Source organism: Bactrocera neohumeralis, chromosome 3 (genome assembly GCF_024586455.1).
Source record: "Bactrocera neohumeralis isolate Rockhampton chromosome 3, APGP_CSIRO_Bneo_wtdbg2-racon-allhic-juicebox.fasta_v2, whole genome shotgun sequence".
Taxonomy (NCBI): Eukaryota; Metazoa; Arthropoda; class Insecta; order Diptera; family Tephritidae; genus Bactrocera; species Bactrocera neohumeralis.
In genome coordinates, this window is record NC_065920.1 from 66,213,966 (window position 1) to 66,231,924 (window position 17,959).

At 35.5% G+C, this 17,959-nt stretch overlaps 1 pseudogene; it reads left to right on the top strand.

Annotated features, from left to right (window-relative positions):
* The window catches only part of LOC126753743 (uncharacterized), a 35,210-nt pseudogene extending 19,519 nt beyond the window's left edge, over positions 1-15,691 (top strand).
* The last annotated feature ends 2,268 nt before the right edge of the window (positions 15,692-17,959 follow it).

Consider the following 17,959-nt stretch of genomic DNA (forward strand, 5'->3'; position numbering starts at 1 on the left):
TAATAAAGTCATATTGGTTTCCCAAAATGAAGGAGAAAATTAAACAATATATCTCAAACTGCCTAAAGTGTATTGCCTTTTCCTCGAAGAGTGGGAAACATGAGGGCCTCTTACATAATATACCCAAAGGAAACGTACCTTTCGAAACTGTTCATGTGGATCACTTCGGTCCAGTGTCATTTAAACATTCTAAGAAAAAATATGTATTTTTGGTAATAGATGGGTTCACTAAATTTGTTAAGTTATATGCGGTGTGTTCAGCAGGCACCAGGGAGGTCATGAGCTGTTTAAAATTGTATTTTAGTAGTTACAGTCGTCCAAAGGTATTGATATCTGATCGAGGCAGTGCGTTTACATCAAAAGATTTTGAAAATTTTTTGAAAACAAATAACGTAAAACATGTAAAAATTGCGACAGGATCGCCACAAGCCAATGGACAGGTGGAGCGCGTTAATCGTAGTCTTGCTCCAATGATAGCAAAATTAACCAGCGGTGGCTTTAATTTCAGCTTAGACAAAACTTTACCGGACATAGAGTATGCTTTAAACAATACGATGCATCGAAGTATAGGCACAACTCCAAGCGAACTACTTTTTGGAGTTTCACAAAGGGGAACTGTCGTTGACTTTCTCAGAGAAAGACTAGAAGAAAATGATTTGAATAATAATGAACGTAACTTAGCAGATATTAGGGATAAGGCAGCAGAAAATATTTCAAAGTCTCAAAATTATAATAAATTGCTGAAAGATAAACATCGGACACAAAGAAAGTATATGGAAGGAGATTATGTTATGGTAAAGAATTATATAAGTAATCCAGGTGCATGTAAAAAGATTGCCCCCAAGTTTAAAGGTCCTTATAGAGTTTGCAAAATACTTCCTAATGACAGGTATATACTTAGAGATGTCGAGGGATTTCAACTTAGCCAAATTCCATATGAAGGAATATGGGAAGTAGCAAACATGAAGCCTTGGTTAAACCATAGTCTCCCTAATGAAAGCGTAATCGGGACGATTACATGTCAGGATGGTCGAACTGTGGCAGCATTATAAATATGTAAATTATATATTGTGGCAGCATTATAAATATGTAAATTATATATTGTGGTAACATCATAAATCTGTAAATTATGTATCTTATTATAAATAAAGGAGTGTGGCAGCACGATCTGCGGCCATGTTGAAGATAAAGAAGAACGAGTGCAGATCATTTAAAAAGAGCGTCCAACATAATAAAATTGTTTACAATTAGTTTTATTTTGAAAATATTTTCACTTCTGAAAAAATGTCAGAAAAGCCACTTTGACGGTGTGGTAATTCGTGCATAAGTATTTAATTGGTGCACAAGTTAGATGTAGGGGACAAGCTAGATAGTTGTTTTACACACATAAATATTTTTATGCTTATCCTGACGTACATAAGATAAATATATATGAGCGTAAATATTACACATACATATTAGTCTGAGATTATTATACGAAATTATAAGTATGCTAGGTAAATGAAAATATTTGTTTTCGCTTGATAGTCTCAAAAATAAGTTCCTAGGCACTTTTATGTGAGTCTCTCCAAGAATGAGTTTTCAATGGTTTACAAGTTATTAAGGGTGGAATTTTGATTATTTTAAGGAAATTTTTTGCGCAAAACCACTTTTGCGTTAGATTTCGAAGGCACCACTGAAATCTTAAATAAGTGGTCAACATAGATGAAGAAACGGTTTGTAAATTTTAGATCTATATACATCAATATATCACCCTGTATTTATGATTAACTATTATTATTATTGATGTTTGATTGACTACTATTGCCTTGATTTGTCAAACGAAAGCAAACGTGACCATATGCCGCTACGAAAATTTATTAGGCTCATTCTGACACAGACTTTTTAATAATTTCATAATAACGTAAACAAGATATCAAAAGATTATTAAATGAGCGTAGCCGCTGTCTTTTAATTCGCTGAACTATGTCAATGTCGTCGTGTATCTCGTACAGCTCATGGTTCCATCGAATGCGATATTTGCCGTGGCCAATGCGCAAAGGACCATAAATCTTTCGCAGAACTTTTCTCTCGAAAACTCGCAACGTCGACTCATCAGTTGTTGACAACGTCCAAGCCTCTGCACCATATAGCAGGACGGGCATTATGAGCGACTTATAGAGTTTTGACTTTTGTTCGTCGAGAGAGGACTTTACTTTTCAATTGCCTACTCAGTCCGAAGTAGCACCTGTTGGCAAGAGTAATCCTGCGTTGGATTTCCAGGCTGACATTGTTGGTGGTGTTTACGCTGGTCCCAAGATAGACGAAATTGTCTACAATTTCAAAGTTATGACTGTCAACAGTGATGTGAGAGCCAAGTCGCGAGTGCGTCGACAGATTGTTTGATGACAAAAGATATTCCGTCTTGCCCTTGTTCACTGCCAGACCCATTTGCCTTGCTTCCTTGTCCAGTCTGGAGAAAGCAGAACTAACGGCGCGGGTGTCGAGGCCGCTGATATCAATATCATCGGCATAAGCCAGCAATTGTACACTCTTATAAAAGATTGTACCTTCTCAATTAAGTTCTGCAGCTCGAATTATTTTCTCCAGCAGCAGATTGAAGAAGTCGCACGATAGGGTGTCACCTTGTCTGAAACCTCGTTTGGTATCGAACGCTTCGGAGAGGTCCTTTATCCTGATGGAGCTCTTGTTTTGTTGTTGTTCACCGTCAGTTTACACAGCCGTATTAGTGTTGCAGGGATACCAAATTCAGGCACTGCTATCAAAAGGGGGGTCTCTCACCCGAGGCTGCCGATAAGTTTTCATTGGTACTGTTTTTTACGTGGGGGGTCCCAAAACCAGCGCACAACCCTGTGGAGGGGATGTTTCGCCTTCTCACTTTAGCTCGCCTTTAAACGGATATTCTTAGGCTACCCAGGGGATACTTGGTAAAAAACCGGAAGTCGTGAGCTGTTTGAGCCATAAGTAAAAGAATCGTTTATGGCCACTCCCAAGTGAATGGTGATCAGAGAACTTTTCTCACTTGCGTGAACTTCTACACATGACTCCATCCCTTCAATCACACTAAATTGTAAATTGGCTATAATCTGTATATATTAAATCATAAATTCGCATTGTTTATCCTCTCGCGCATGACGATCAAACAAACGTACAAAACAACAAACGCAAACCCGTGCAAAATTACAATATCGTTAAAGCAAATGCATGCACACTCACCCCCTCGCACAAAAATACACTATCAAGCGTATCCTACATGAGAGCTGCATATATGTATATAATACGAGTATATACCATACATGTCCATCTCTGATTTTGATTCGCTCGGCTGCCAACTGACTGTGTGGAGAACGTCATACAACTGGAAGCATATTGGCCAGAACTAACTACACAATATAGCAACCAGCATTGCTTCTACTTATCAGTCAACTTTCAAATGTCACATTTGATAATTAAAGCGTGCAAAATGTCATTAATAACAGCAGTAGTGATAATGATGTCAGCAAAAAAAGTTGCCTTCGCATCATCGTCAGCAACAGCTGTGTAGGGTGCCCGCAGAGCAGACGCTCAAAGCCAAACCTAGCGTAAATTTGCGTATTGCGTAAATAGGTAAATGCACTGTGCTCGACGTCCACTCTGCGGGCACCCTTTATCTTCGAATCCATCGACAGCTATACTTGTACACACAATCAAATATGTAGAGAGTTATGCAATGTTCATATGTGTATACTTGGTATGTATGAGAGTTTTTGACTTTGCTTCTTATAAGCAGATCGTCATTAGTATTAGCAGACAAATGTACATGCCAACTTCGCCATTTCTTTGAACTCCAAGTGCAATTCAGATCTGCATAATTCGCAAAATTGCACAAATTAATTTCCAATACTAATTCATTTAATATCATAACGTCGAGGATAAAAGTTAATGTATAAAATTTTAAAAATTTTTATATATGTAGGTAATATATATATTTATATATTTGTTGTTATACCGATAACAGCGATTTTCTAACTTTTCGATACCATTTATCAGCTTTAAAATCGATTTCAAAACAATCGAATTCGAGGTAATAAGGTTTCAAATTAACTAGAATGAACATTTTGTATTTATGAGAATAAAGGTGTTCTTCGTAAAAATTTTTATTGTAAAGGATCCACTCAAAGGTTACCTCCTTCTTTAAAGAAAAAACATAGAACATTTAAACTTAGTGAGGAATATTTACAACATTCGAAACAACATTCTTCCGAATTTATTTTTTGAAAACTGTCTCTTTCAAATGTTGGCCGCGGCTATGTTTCAGATAGTTCATCCGTAGAGTCCAATTTTCGATGACTTGTTAGAGCATTTCCACTGTAACTGGTGAGTGATATTTCGCTCTGAGGCTTGAATCGTAGCAGATTGTCTGCAAATATCTTAAACTTTACATATCCTCACAGGAAAAAGACTACCGATGTAATATTATACGATCCTGGTCGCCAATCCTTCGGCCCAAAACGTGAAATTATCTGCTCACGGAAGTGTTCTCTCAATAAGTCCATTGATTGATTGACGATGTGTGAAAATGGTTAAAACCAAATGTCGGCGAGATCACGAGCTTCAATTTTAGGAGTCAAATAATCGGTTTCACGGCGCGATAATAATTACGTTCTCACCGTTATCATTTTTGAAGAAATACGGACCGATGATTCCACCGTCTCGCAAACCACAACGAACCGTTGCTTTGTCTAAAGGAAATGACAGCTCTTGTATCTCTTCTGATTGTTCTTCATTCCAAATACTGCAATTGTGCTTGTTTACATACCCAGCCCAAGCGAGCCAGAAACTGGTATAATTGCTGAACGCAATTTGGCTGAAAAATGTTGGATTTTCTTGCAACCTTTTACTATCTCAAAAGTTATTATTCAATAATGAATTAAATAATGACACGGCTGACCCGTGATCTGTCAAAAAAGACTCTTGAAATTACCTTCACTTGGATCACCTGTTACAAAAATATTGTAAGGGTATCCGGATATAAATGCTATTTTCCATGCTGCCAACTTTAGCATATAAGATAAAAAAGGTATTGCCTTAAAATCCAAATATTGTACTGCCAGCACTTGTGGTTCTCTACTAAGTGATTTCTCATTATACCCTGGTATATTATGTTTGCCACGAAGTTTGTAAAACCCAGAAGGAAGCGTAGGAGACCCTATAATATATATATATAAATGATCGGTATGTTGAGCTGAGTCGATTTTGCAAACGTCATTTTCTCTTCAAGAAGCTGCTCATTTGTCGGAACTGCCGATATTGGACCACTATAATGTATAGCTCCCATACAAGCTGAACGATCGGAATCAAGTTCTTGTATGGAAAACTTTCACATTTGACAATGTATCTTCATAAAGGTTGGCTCAGGTTTCTACGATATTAGCGTAATAAGAAGAAATTAATCAGATCGGCTTACTATAGCATATAGCTGCTATACAAACTGAACGATCGGAATCTAGTGCTGGTATGGAAAACTTTTGCATTCGACAAGATATATTCACGAAAATCCATACCAAAGATTATTTTCTAAGGCTACAATGCAATCTCCGAAGAAATTATTCAGATCGGTTAACTATAGCATATACATAGCTGCCATACAAACTGAACACATAGTTACTAAAAGAAATACACCTATGAAGGGTATAATAGCTTCGGTGCAGCCGAATTTGACGTTTTTTCTTGTTTTAATTAGACAATTGTGGTTAGTTTTCCCAGCAGCCCCAACAACTGCATCAATAATGATATATTTAAGCTACTCTATTCCCATGTTGGATATTGAATAATAAATGATAGTACATATATACACATTTGTATATGCGACTTCCGATATGAGCCAATATTAACAATGTTTCACTCAAGTCACACTCATTAACAATCAGTGGGGTGGTGGTGGTGAGGCTGGTTTCATCAGTTGAAAGCGCCCACCTTCGTAGTTGAAAATTGAAAATGTGGCTGTCTGCAGGCAACAATACCAATTCCCTGTTTTCCTTTGCGTACTCAATGAATGCGTAATTGCTTTACAATGCAACTGCAGCAAAGCGGCAACAACTTCGTGTTGGTCCAATTTACATGGCTTAGCCGGCTTTCGTCATTTCTTTGGTCTTTTTTATTTTGTAACAATTTCCGGTATTCGCTGAGCCTGTCAGCACACCACGGACTCGTGGGAAATCAGCAAGAGTTGCATGGGCAGTGTCATAGTCTCAACACATAAACTAGAAATTAAACGAGACAAACGTACAATTTTATATGTACGGAAGTATGTAAATATGTATCCACTTTGTATTTTAGAATTCAGCGAGAGTTGAATGAATAAACATACTAAAGTCGAAGAAAGAATCACACTTTGGCAGCTGAATAGCAAGTTAGTTCTAACCTAGGTATAAAAAGAGACACGACGAGCAAATTGACACCGCAACCAGTACAGTAAACAGGAGAAAAATATAAATTAATGAATTAAAGATGATTTAGGTGAGTCTTACAGAACTTCTAAAAATCATTAAAGAGTATAAATGCTAATTTAGCTGTCCTACTGGGTAGTTAAAATTGAAGAGTTGGCCAAAATTGTTGGACAATGCCCAAAAATGATCTAACGACTTTTCGAGGTCATTTTGTAAGCGATGAATTTCGAAAATTAGGGAAGAAAGGCCAGAATGATGCATGCGACAGTGAGAAGGTTATATAAACTTACAGAAAGTTCAGTTGAATAATGGAAAATTAATTGTGGTTAGTAACAGAAAGAGAGCCAAAGATAATTGATGAACATATTTACATATACATATACCCACAAACATATATTCGTTCAAACCTATATGAAATTGAGGTCTCGAAGTAGCCACATAATGACCAGGAAAGAACGAAAGGGTGTTTGCAAGAAAAGAAAGTGGGCCAATGCGACTGCTGCGTCAACTAATCGTCTACAATGCGTGCGAACACAACTTAGCATACAGTCTTTATAACTTTGCTTGCACACACGCTCAGATATATATAGCACTTTTGTTGATGTAAAGATGCTGGCGAGGGTTCGGCTATTAAGTGCTTGTAGGCAATTGCATGCTTTAATCATACACCCACACAAACATACTCAAATACATACATATTTCAAACTCTACAAAACTACCCAAGTTTCTTGCTGCTTAGACAGTGTTGCATGCCACATGCACATTTTAAAGCATGACTGCTGTATCTGTACACAATTTAGCCTCTGGCGATTTGCCGCTAGTTTGGACTCAATCTGCTTGCCTTGCTACCAAATAACAAAAAAATAAAGAAAAAAAAGAATCGTGTGCATTTAAAGCAGTTCACTTTGCTAATACGATTTGCTTTTTTCTCTCTCACTTTCGCAACCGCAGCATTTGTGGTCTTTTCTGAAATTTGGCGATTTGAGAGAACATCACATGCTGTCCGATGAGGGTCTACAATTTGGCATCGATTTGAAAAATTTCGAATAGCACGAGCCGACGCGACCACAAATCGTCAATGGAGATCTACGGAGCCTTGTAGCGTCCGATGCATTTGTTCCTTCATCGCTTGCAGCTGTAGAAGCCACGAATGATGGCAGCAGCAGCAACACTAACGTCAATGATTGGCACGAACGGTAAGCAACAAACCACATACACGCCATCACTAGTCCAACAACAACTGGCAACAGTTCGCAATGCCGTCTGTGCAACACACGTGCGGACTCACCACATTCACCGCACGCCGGGTGGCAGAAACATGGAGAGCTTGAGACAGCTACATCATCCACGAGTAACCATGTCACGTACGGCGGGTAAGTGTTGCGCAATTTCGACTTCAATAAATTTAGTTAAGCACTGCTGTTTACACTATGTATACGTAGTAGATGCTCAGGTGGTATGGTGATCACAATATAAAAGATAGTCACTCAAATTAAAATAACAAATCAGAAGGATAAAAATCTGCACAGATTGATGGAACTCATCAAAAGATATTAATATACATAGTTATCATTTTTTGTGGAAGCTTGCCACCTGTACAAACATTTTGATTTATTATAATTTATACGTCAACAGAATTTCTGGTAATATTCAAAAAGTATAAGAACCTTTAAGAATTGAAAATATTCTTAGAAGATTAGCCACCCGTGTAAAAAAGTTTGAAGAATTAGAATCTTGAAACAAAACTAAATGTTATAAGATGTTTAAAATAACTGTAAAGTTTTGAGAGATTTTATTAGATTTAAAATTTTTGAAATAAGGTTGCCACCTATTAAAATTTTAATTAATTAAAATTAGTAACACAACTGAATGTTGACAAAATGTTTAAAAGAAGTTCTGAGAGGCTTAAGAATTTAAAATATTTGTACAAGAGTTGCCAGCTGTGTAAAATTAAATAAAAAAAATTTAAATTATAAGTCAAAACTCCAAACAGAAACTTCTTCGAATAAAAAAATTAATAAAGTTAAAATTCTATTGTAGAAGGTTGCCACCTGTTAAAAAATTTATTTTATTAAAATTACTAAAATAATAAAATTTTCACAATATTGGTATCAACTAATCTAAGATTCCTTAGACAATTTTCCAGTTGTGCAAATTTTTTTCTCGAATACTCGTCGCTTATTCCAAAATTGACAAAGCGAAGTGTGCATCAGTTGGTCACGTGCAACTGAATTGCAACAATTGCATCGCTCATGCACATTATCAGCACATTTTTTAATTCTGCATACACAAATAAACAACTGTATACAAACCATGCGCCATGGCGTATGAGTAACCAGCACACAGTTTGTATTGCAATTTAACCGTCCATTAGCTTTATGAAGCGTTTTTCATATCTGTATGAGTATGCAAACATTTATGTGGATATTTTATTTACACAAATATTTAGTTTTATAATAATTTCCTCAACCATCATATTCATGCCACAGCATCCTTCAATTATTTGCCTGCGTTTGCGTCATCCCACGCCCACACACAATGCGCTGGAGTCACGCGAGGAAGCGAACATCGAAGCGGTCGACAATGTATACCGTGAGGCTTATGGACTAAGCGTGCCTGACACGTTCGAAAAGTGTGGTCGAGAGGAGTGGACTTTTTGGACGCAACACGGTCATAAATAAGCGGGAGGTTAGATGACGCTTTGCGAATGGCACGGAGGCAACGAACGCCTGCAGTACGTCACAGCGTTCCATTAGTTCGCAGGAGTGCTACAACAAGCGGTGCAAGGGGGTTTGGCGCGTCGAGCCATGTTCCAAGGTAAGTGAGCCTTTGTATGGCTTTTTCTCTCATCTCTTACTCGCTTTGGGATGAACACACTTTTTTCTCTCCTTCTCCCTCTATCTCTTGTAGTGCAATGCGCAATGTGGGCGTCAAGAAATTAAATACCGCAGTTTACAGAGTGTTTATTATGGCACGCGCCGACTTGTGGGCAATGTTTGTGGCCATCAGCCACGTCCAGCAGCTATGAAAGTGTGCAAGAGTTCGTCATTCTTTGCAAAAGAGGGTATAGTATTTGATTTACATTTTATTACATAGTAATTATTGCAGATTGTTGTTTAATGAAGGTATATACATATCACTAGATAATTTTTTTATGTGTTATTTGTATCTAATTTGATAAATTGAAGCATTAAAATGAATTAAAGCAAAAAGTATTATCGTTTATTTCCTCGAAGTATTAAACAGAGTTAGTTATCTGTAGGCGTTTTAGAGATTATTGCTCAACGAACGCCTGAGATCAACTCAATCAACTACATGACAAAAAAATAAAAGTATTCAGTCTGATACGAATTATTGGACTCCACAACAATTAACGAGATCAAATTAAGTCTTCGTTCCTCTTAAGCCCCATAGGGAAACACAGATATACCTCAAATTCAACTTTAATGCTGACAGTTATAGTGCGCGCGAGTTTTTCAACAACTTTTTCTCCTAAAAAATGTAATGTTCTTTTAGAATTTTTATTCTTGCAAACATACACTATTAAAGGAATTCTGAAATTTTTAGAAAAAAAAATATTTTAAACTCAGCGATCGCGACGCCATTTCTGATGACCCTTAGGAAAAAAGATGTACCCGCGTTGGCTGGATAACTCCTTACAGCATCATATAAAGTAAAAAATTACGCGTTTTGGTTAAAACCTTAACTTAGAAATTGGACGAATGATAAAAAAACTGTAAATTGGAGTTTTGGCAGACATTTTTACAAAAAATTAAAATTTTAATTTTATTAATTTTATATTTAATTTTTTAAATTAAAAAAGTCCAAGTCTTTAAGAATAGTATATCAAAGACATGTGTGTAAAATTACATGAAGATCGGTTGAGTAGTTCTCGAGAAATCTTGACAACCGACTTCAGCAACACAGTTTCGAAAAAAACACGTTTGAAAGTAACGCATTTAGCTGTGTCTCCGAAACTATTACCCGGATTAACTTGAATATTTACGACAATACTCCAGAAGTGTTATTGAAATTAATGAGACAATAAAAATATTAAATTTTTTGAAATCCGTAAACCATTGTTACCCCTTAAGAATTCACTGTTTTAACGCTACCACTGAAAATCAACCTGTAGAAATTGATTACTTAGGGGGGGAGCCTGCTTTAGAAGCTTCAAAAATCAATTTTTCTTGGTTAAATCTCTTTAGAAATAATCTAAGAATATGTCCACAAAGTTATAGATGGGAATTCAAAATATTTTCGAAGCTAGAAGGGAAATATTGACCGAGTGTCTAGCAGATATATGAGCGCTTTGGCAGGAAGCGAAAACTTTGACGCGCGATTTCTCGGTTTTTCATTTTTACAATTTTTCTTAATTGCGGGCAGGATAGAAAAAAAACTAAACGTCGTATGAAATTTGGGAAAAGTTTATTATGTTTCGTATTGAATTGTCTTCCATTTAAACTAAAAAGAACTAAGAAAAGTCATGTTTAAACATATTTTTAAACAACATAAAGTCAAAAACCACTTTTTTCAATTTATAAAATTTTTTTAAAATTTTACAATTTTTTTTTTGGATATTTTTTAGTTTAAGTAGGAGATACATTATTGAAAAATATAAATCTCTTTGAACTTTTTGTTTGCGACAGAAATTGCGACCTGTATCTTGCCCGCCGTCCGACAAATGCACATGCGAGATGCATCGGGAAATTGCTTCCGAAAGACAGAATATCAAAGATTTCGTATCCAAAAAAATTATGAATGATGTTCAAACATGTAGCTATAAACCCTACAAACTTCGCTTAAATAAATTATTTCTTTCCTTCCCAAAAACTCCTAAAAAAAAAAAAGAATTTTTAAGCCTCTAAAGTAAGCTCGCCCCTTAAAGCAAATACTTATTTAGTCTCTTATTACTATTTAGCTCTTTGTAGTTTTCTGGTACATCTAAGCCACAAAGAAATATTCGTCCACTCTTCTTCAACATTTGTCAAAGAACAACATGTCTAAATATTTCATTTTAAACGAATAGGAATTAATTTTTTATAGACTTTTCATACTGTAATAACTGGAGCATATTTCCTTGGTATAACAAAGAAATATAAAATAAAATTATTTTTTATTCAATAAAATAATATCTCTTTATTTTCTTGAACAGCTTTGATCAATGCAATTACACTACCCGTTATTGCCGCAACGCACGCTTGATGGGTTTGTGCAGATTACACCGTTACCAAGTAAGTTCTGCATATTCAATGCATGTTACAAGTAACAACAACAGCAGTCAATGCCAAGGCAAGTCAAAAGTATAAAAGTCAAGGCTACAGTACAAAAGCAAAGTAAAAATACGAGCACAACCACATAACAACTCTTGCATTCAATCGAAGCTCCCGAACTACACTAACGAATGCAAATAAATGCGAATATTCAACGGATTACTGTCATTAATGCAAAATTGAGGTAAAGTGAAAGTAATAAAATAGTAATAATAATGGTAATAAAGGAACTCCATACAAATTCATGACGCTAGAGAAGTTATTAAAGCAAATACAAAGACCCATACATACATACTGTGCCTAACGAAAAACCGAGCAAAGATTTGCCGGCAAGCAAATTACTGTTTAATAATCTATTATTTACACAATAAATATTTGATTGCATTGAGTGAGTGCAACCAAGTGATTTCAATGAAAGCAAATAAATAGTAAATAGCAATAACAAAAGCAAATGCAATTGTAAATAAAGCCTAACTAGATACTTCTTTATTCCTTTATACAAATAAAGACAAGTGCATTTATATAAACTTCTAATAAATGCACATACATAGATGGAAACTATACTGCGAAGACAATAACAACAGCGCTGTAGACTTTATATGCTTTTTTACTTACAATACGTTTATAATGTCAGTAGCCTCATATGAAATGCAGTTAGTAAATTGATATTTATTAAAATGCACCAAATAATACGAAATCGTTATATTTGTGACTATGTCCACACATATTGCACGTACAGTGGGGAGCAAAAATAAGTACAAGTTTGTGCTTCATGTCTTTATATCTGCATAAGTATAGAAGTAGCAAAGAAATTTTAAAAAAGCTTTTTATCCCTTTAGTTCATGTTCAATTCCAAATGTAAATAAAACCAAAAAAAAACTCATAATTACTCAATTACCTTACAGAAACTTTCAGAAAATAGCCAATTTTTAGTATAAATCCATAACCCTTTATAACACAAAATACTTTGTCTTGGCATAAGTACTTTCGACCGAATTCTGCATAAATTCATTTGAAATGCTGTGCCATTATCGCTGTACCCCTTTGACAAAACTCATCCAGATTCGTTGGAGTTGATCGGTGTTGTCCTAACCTTCATTTGACGATTGATCATAAATTCTTAATCGGATTGAGATCAGAACAATAGACTGGCTATTGCGTCAATAAGAAATTTACAAGGTCTGTCGCAAAAGAAACAGGACTGTTAAAAAAACAACAAAAAATTTATATTTTTCAAAAGTTATATTTTTTTAATTCAAAGTAGTTTCCTTGTGCTTCGATACAGCGTTTAGCCCGGTCAATTAGCATTTCAAATGAGTGTTTAAGGTCATTTTCGGAATGCTCTTGAGAATATCGGTCGTCGCCTTTTGGATAGCTGAAATGTCCTGAAACCAGTGTCCTTTCATGGGCAAATGAAGTTTTCCAAATAGGTAAAAACACAGGTTGCCAGATCAGTAGGGTGAGTGATTAATGGTTAATATGGAGTTTTTTGTCGCATCGTGCAACAGACGCCAGGGCCCTGCCTCAAGGTATTGTGGTCGAGCATGACGAATGCGTGACAAAAGACGCTTCATAACACCAAGGTAAAACACAGCATTAATCGTTTGGCCAGGTGGGACGAACTCTCGGTGAACAATACCCTCGGAATCGTAAAAACAAATCAGCTTTGTCTTTATTTTTGACTTCTGAAGACGACCGACTTCTGATCGTCACAGAGGTTCTCACGACCTTCTTGGAATCGCTTAAACCACTCATGCACATTACTACGGGATAGGCACTGATCACCATAAACTTTTATCATCATTTGAAATGTTTCAGTAAACGTTTTCCCAAGTTTAAAACAAAATTTAATATTTGCTCTTTGTTCAAAATGCATTTTACGACCGATGACCAAAAGCTGCTGTCACTTTTTGATCGATAACATCGCTTGTAGTTATCCAATTGTCTTAAAATTTTTACGAAATGTCAACAAGAGATCAAACTTTTTAGTCCATATACCCACCAATAGGTGGCGCCACCTGAAACAGTTATATTTAAAAAGTTCTGTTTCTTTTGCGACAGACTTTGCAGTTTGGCAAGCCATTATTTCAAGATTTTGGATGTTTGTTTTGGGTCGTCATTTTGTCGAAATATGACTTCTTCTTAACGACAAGCACTCCTTTCCACAAAATCGAGGATACGGTCAGCAAAATATGCAGATAGTCGTCTTTCCTTATTATTCCAGAAAATTTTGTAGAGATACAACATGCCAGTATGTGCAGCTATCGCATACCATGACGGCCCTTTCACCATACTTCACTATTTGTGCAACATGGTTCCTTTGGATACTCTCTCATCTGTATTGATTGCCAACTGATTGAAAATATTAATATAATTAAATTTTAATTTGACTGACAACATTATAAGTTTCCAGTCATTTGCTATCTAATTTCGCTGCTCTCTGCCGAATTTCAACTGTTCCTTAACATTCTACATCGACTATGCAGTTTTTCGTTCTTTACTGCTGTGATATAGACGTGGTCGAAGAGTGCTCTGCTGGCACACCATTTACTAACAAGCTTATTTATTTCTATAAATGTGTACTTTGATGTGAAGTGCTTGTTTCTTTTCGTATGTTTTATCATAAGACATGCGTCAGCATACGTGTGGCCCTTGACTTGTGATGATACCTTCTTCATTATTTTGAAAGCCAATGAAATAAATGTATTAACCATTATAACAATATTTTTTTATATATCAAAAAGTTGTTAGAAAGCACAATAAATCATAATATCAGTTAAATGTTTCATTTAAGTCATGAACAATGCAAACTTTCGTCACTTTGATATTTTTTATTGAATACGTAACGGGTGCATAAATGAGTACAAGTGAGTTGCTTTAGTTTTATATGTGTCTTCCTTAAAATTCGTTATTTTATTTACTTTCGCTATTAAGGGATTCTTACGTGCTGTTTGAATCATTATTTTATATTATACTAGACCCGCGATCCGCTCGCGTTGAATAAGGAACTGACATTATATCCTTATATCCTCCTTGCGTTGTTTTCAACGATATTATGCGCTCATCTAAAATTAGGTTTGAAATTTTTTTCAATGCTGTAGCTATTTCTCTATTTTTTATGAAACATGTTCTGTTTTATTTGTTATAAATGTCTGTTTGTCGTTCGCTCATCATCTAACAAAGTAGCCGCCTGGCATGGCCATAGTGCATCTATCGGTTCCACATGGTGTGTCCAAAAAAAACCTCCTTGTTCAATAACAAAAATCAATATAATTAATGTACATATGCGTTTAAAAATAAGTTACTTTATTCTGGCGTCAATAATAACTATCAATAAATTAGATACTAGCGATAAAATGAAACATGTTTCAGGATCTGTCCAACTCACATGCTTACAAATGCGCTAAATAAAAAAATTAGCGATCCGCTATTTCGCACCACTCTATAACCAAACCATTAAGAACAAATATATTGTGCAATATTGTACTTTTCAAGGTCTAAAGAAGAATATTCAACTAAATTTCAATTAAATTTACTAAGAAGAACAATTTTTTTTTATGAAAAAAATATACTAAACCAAACAATTTATTTCACATTTATCATCCTTTTTAATAGAACATTTCTATATTCGTTGAATATTTACAAAAAATAATTTTTCTTTCACCTCTTTCGTCTTATAGCAAGTATCGAACTAAAGCAGCAAGTATCTTATAATGGGCTCAAATTCAACAGCACATCGATTGGTGGAATTGAATGCTATCTTCTCTGGTCACTCCATGTTAACAGAGGAAGCGGAGGCGCTTCTGATGACTAAATCCAGGTAGTCCCATCGATATATATTTAAATCTAAAAAAAGTACAAGTATAATAATTATAACATAATTCCTAAACTTAATAAATTAATAAAAAATGCACATAAACAGACTGATAACTTTAAGCGTTATAATGTTTGCTTATAATAAGAATAATAAGAATTACTTGGGACCATTAATACCGGAAATAATATATTTTAATAAACAAATCATGTTTTAGTTATTTATCACAAGAAGCCTTTCAAAATTTTCGTTCGTAAGTATAATAACAATTTGAATTTATAGTGGTACGAATATTGTTGCGACATGTGCAGTCTTTCCAAAAAAACAGTCAATCATTTGCTTGGAATCGTTTCGTTCGTGAACAACTTTTGCTGAATTCGGCTCATCTTGAAACAACCATTCTGTCAACTGCTGTTTACTCTCGGGTTCATAGTTATAAATTCACGATTTATCACCTGACCCGTTGTTAGAGTCGTGTCTCAAAGTACCGGTAAATTATTATTTTAACATTTCTCCCGACCAATATACAAAAGCATTTTTTGATTGGATTGTTTGACGAATTGTGTGAGAACCAACGTAAACATTTTTTTTTACTGTCGAAAGTTCATGCAATATTGAATATATGCTAGCCCCACTGATGCCCATCTATGTCCCAATCGTATGATATGTCACAAGGCTATATTTCAATATCACTTTGCGCACAGCATCAGTAGTTTGCAGAAAAAAGCGCTGATTTTGAACGACCTTTGCGAAATTGATCGATTGAATTCACCATACCATCGACAGACACTGGTCCTTGATGGAGTTTTATCATTAAATATTACAATATGTTCATCGATGCACTGTTGCTGAGATAATCCACGTCGAAAGTTGTAATAAATAATGAATATTTTTAGTTACTGTAAGCAGCAAAAATAATACTCAAATGTTAAGACATTCTTAGTATAAACACCAAAATCGTCGAACTTTACGATAATATCGTGAATTTCCAGATTGTATCATTAGCGTTGTTTAACTCAGAAAAGTAAAAGAGGACTCATGTTGAATGGAAGTAAAGTGTGGAATGAAATCGTTTATTGTATTGCAGCAATGCAAGCTACGTTCCAAAGTAAACAGTAACTTTTTGAATCTAGCGCCTGCTGGTGGCGCCATTTGTATGTCGACTGGTGCGTTAGAATCTGTCCTTATCAATTGTCGAGTGAGAGTTTCATGACCATTCATATATTGGAAGTGAAGTTATTGCGTTTTAAGTGTCAGTATGTTTACGTTATCAGTGCGAAAATGAGCTTCGAACAAAGAACCAACACTAAATTTTGTTTTAAAATTGTTAAAACTTTTACCGAAACATTTCAATTGATGAAACTAGTTTATGGCGATGATTGCCTATCGCGCAGCAGAGTGCACGAGTGGTTTCAACATTTTCAAAGTGGTCGTGAGGACATAAATGACGATCAACATGTGGCCCAATCAAAATCCGTGATTACCGGAAATTCCATTGAAACTGTGCGTGAATTCATCAAAAATCAGCCGAAATCAACATTGGAGTTCATGGAAATGGAAGTAAACATCTCCAAAACATCGATTTATCGCATTTTGACCGAACATTTGGGCTTACGAAAGGTGTGTGCACGGTTTGTTCCGCACAAATTGACTGACGACCAAAAAGTGCTCAGAATCCAACATTCGAAGGACGATTATTTGACCAGAAATCACATTTTAACCATTAAACACTCCCCGTATTTACCTGATATGGCACCGTGCGACTTCTTCCTTTTCGGAAAAATGTATTTGCCCATGAAAGGAAAGCATTATGCAGACGGAGAGGCCATTCAAAAGGCTTGCACCGGCATACTGGCGGCCATACCGGCCAACGAGCTAAAACACTCTTTCGACATGCTTTTGGACCATGCAAAATGTTGTATTGAAGCAGAAAGAAACTGTTTTGAATAAAATAAATTAATTTTGCCAAAAAAGCCATTTGTTCTGTTTTTTTTTAAAGTCCTGTTTACTTTGGAACTCACCTTGTATGTAAATTGAAACGTCAAACGGTTTCATATTGCCATCTCAATCAAATTTAGCGCATTCAATGGATAAACCACACAATCCATTGAATGCTCTAAATTTGATTGAGATGGCAATGGGATAAGCCCATTTATCAGTCGCTTACTAGCTCACTATTGTCAGTGGCTATATACATATATTGTTGTTGTTGCAGTTGCTGCAGTGACAGATAAGGCGGTTTCCCGAACTTCCACGATATGACACCTCTGTGTTGCCTTTTAGGCCATAGCTATCTACTCTGCTAAAATTAGGTATATGCTTCTATGTTAGAATGCTGTATAATTTTCCATTCTTTTTTGAGCTGACCATTCTACGTACAATTGAGCATGCTTCCAGTTTTATTATTGAGACACTCATTCCTTACTCTAACCCTCCCAGACTAA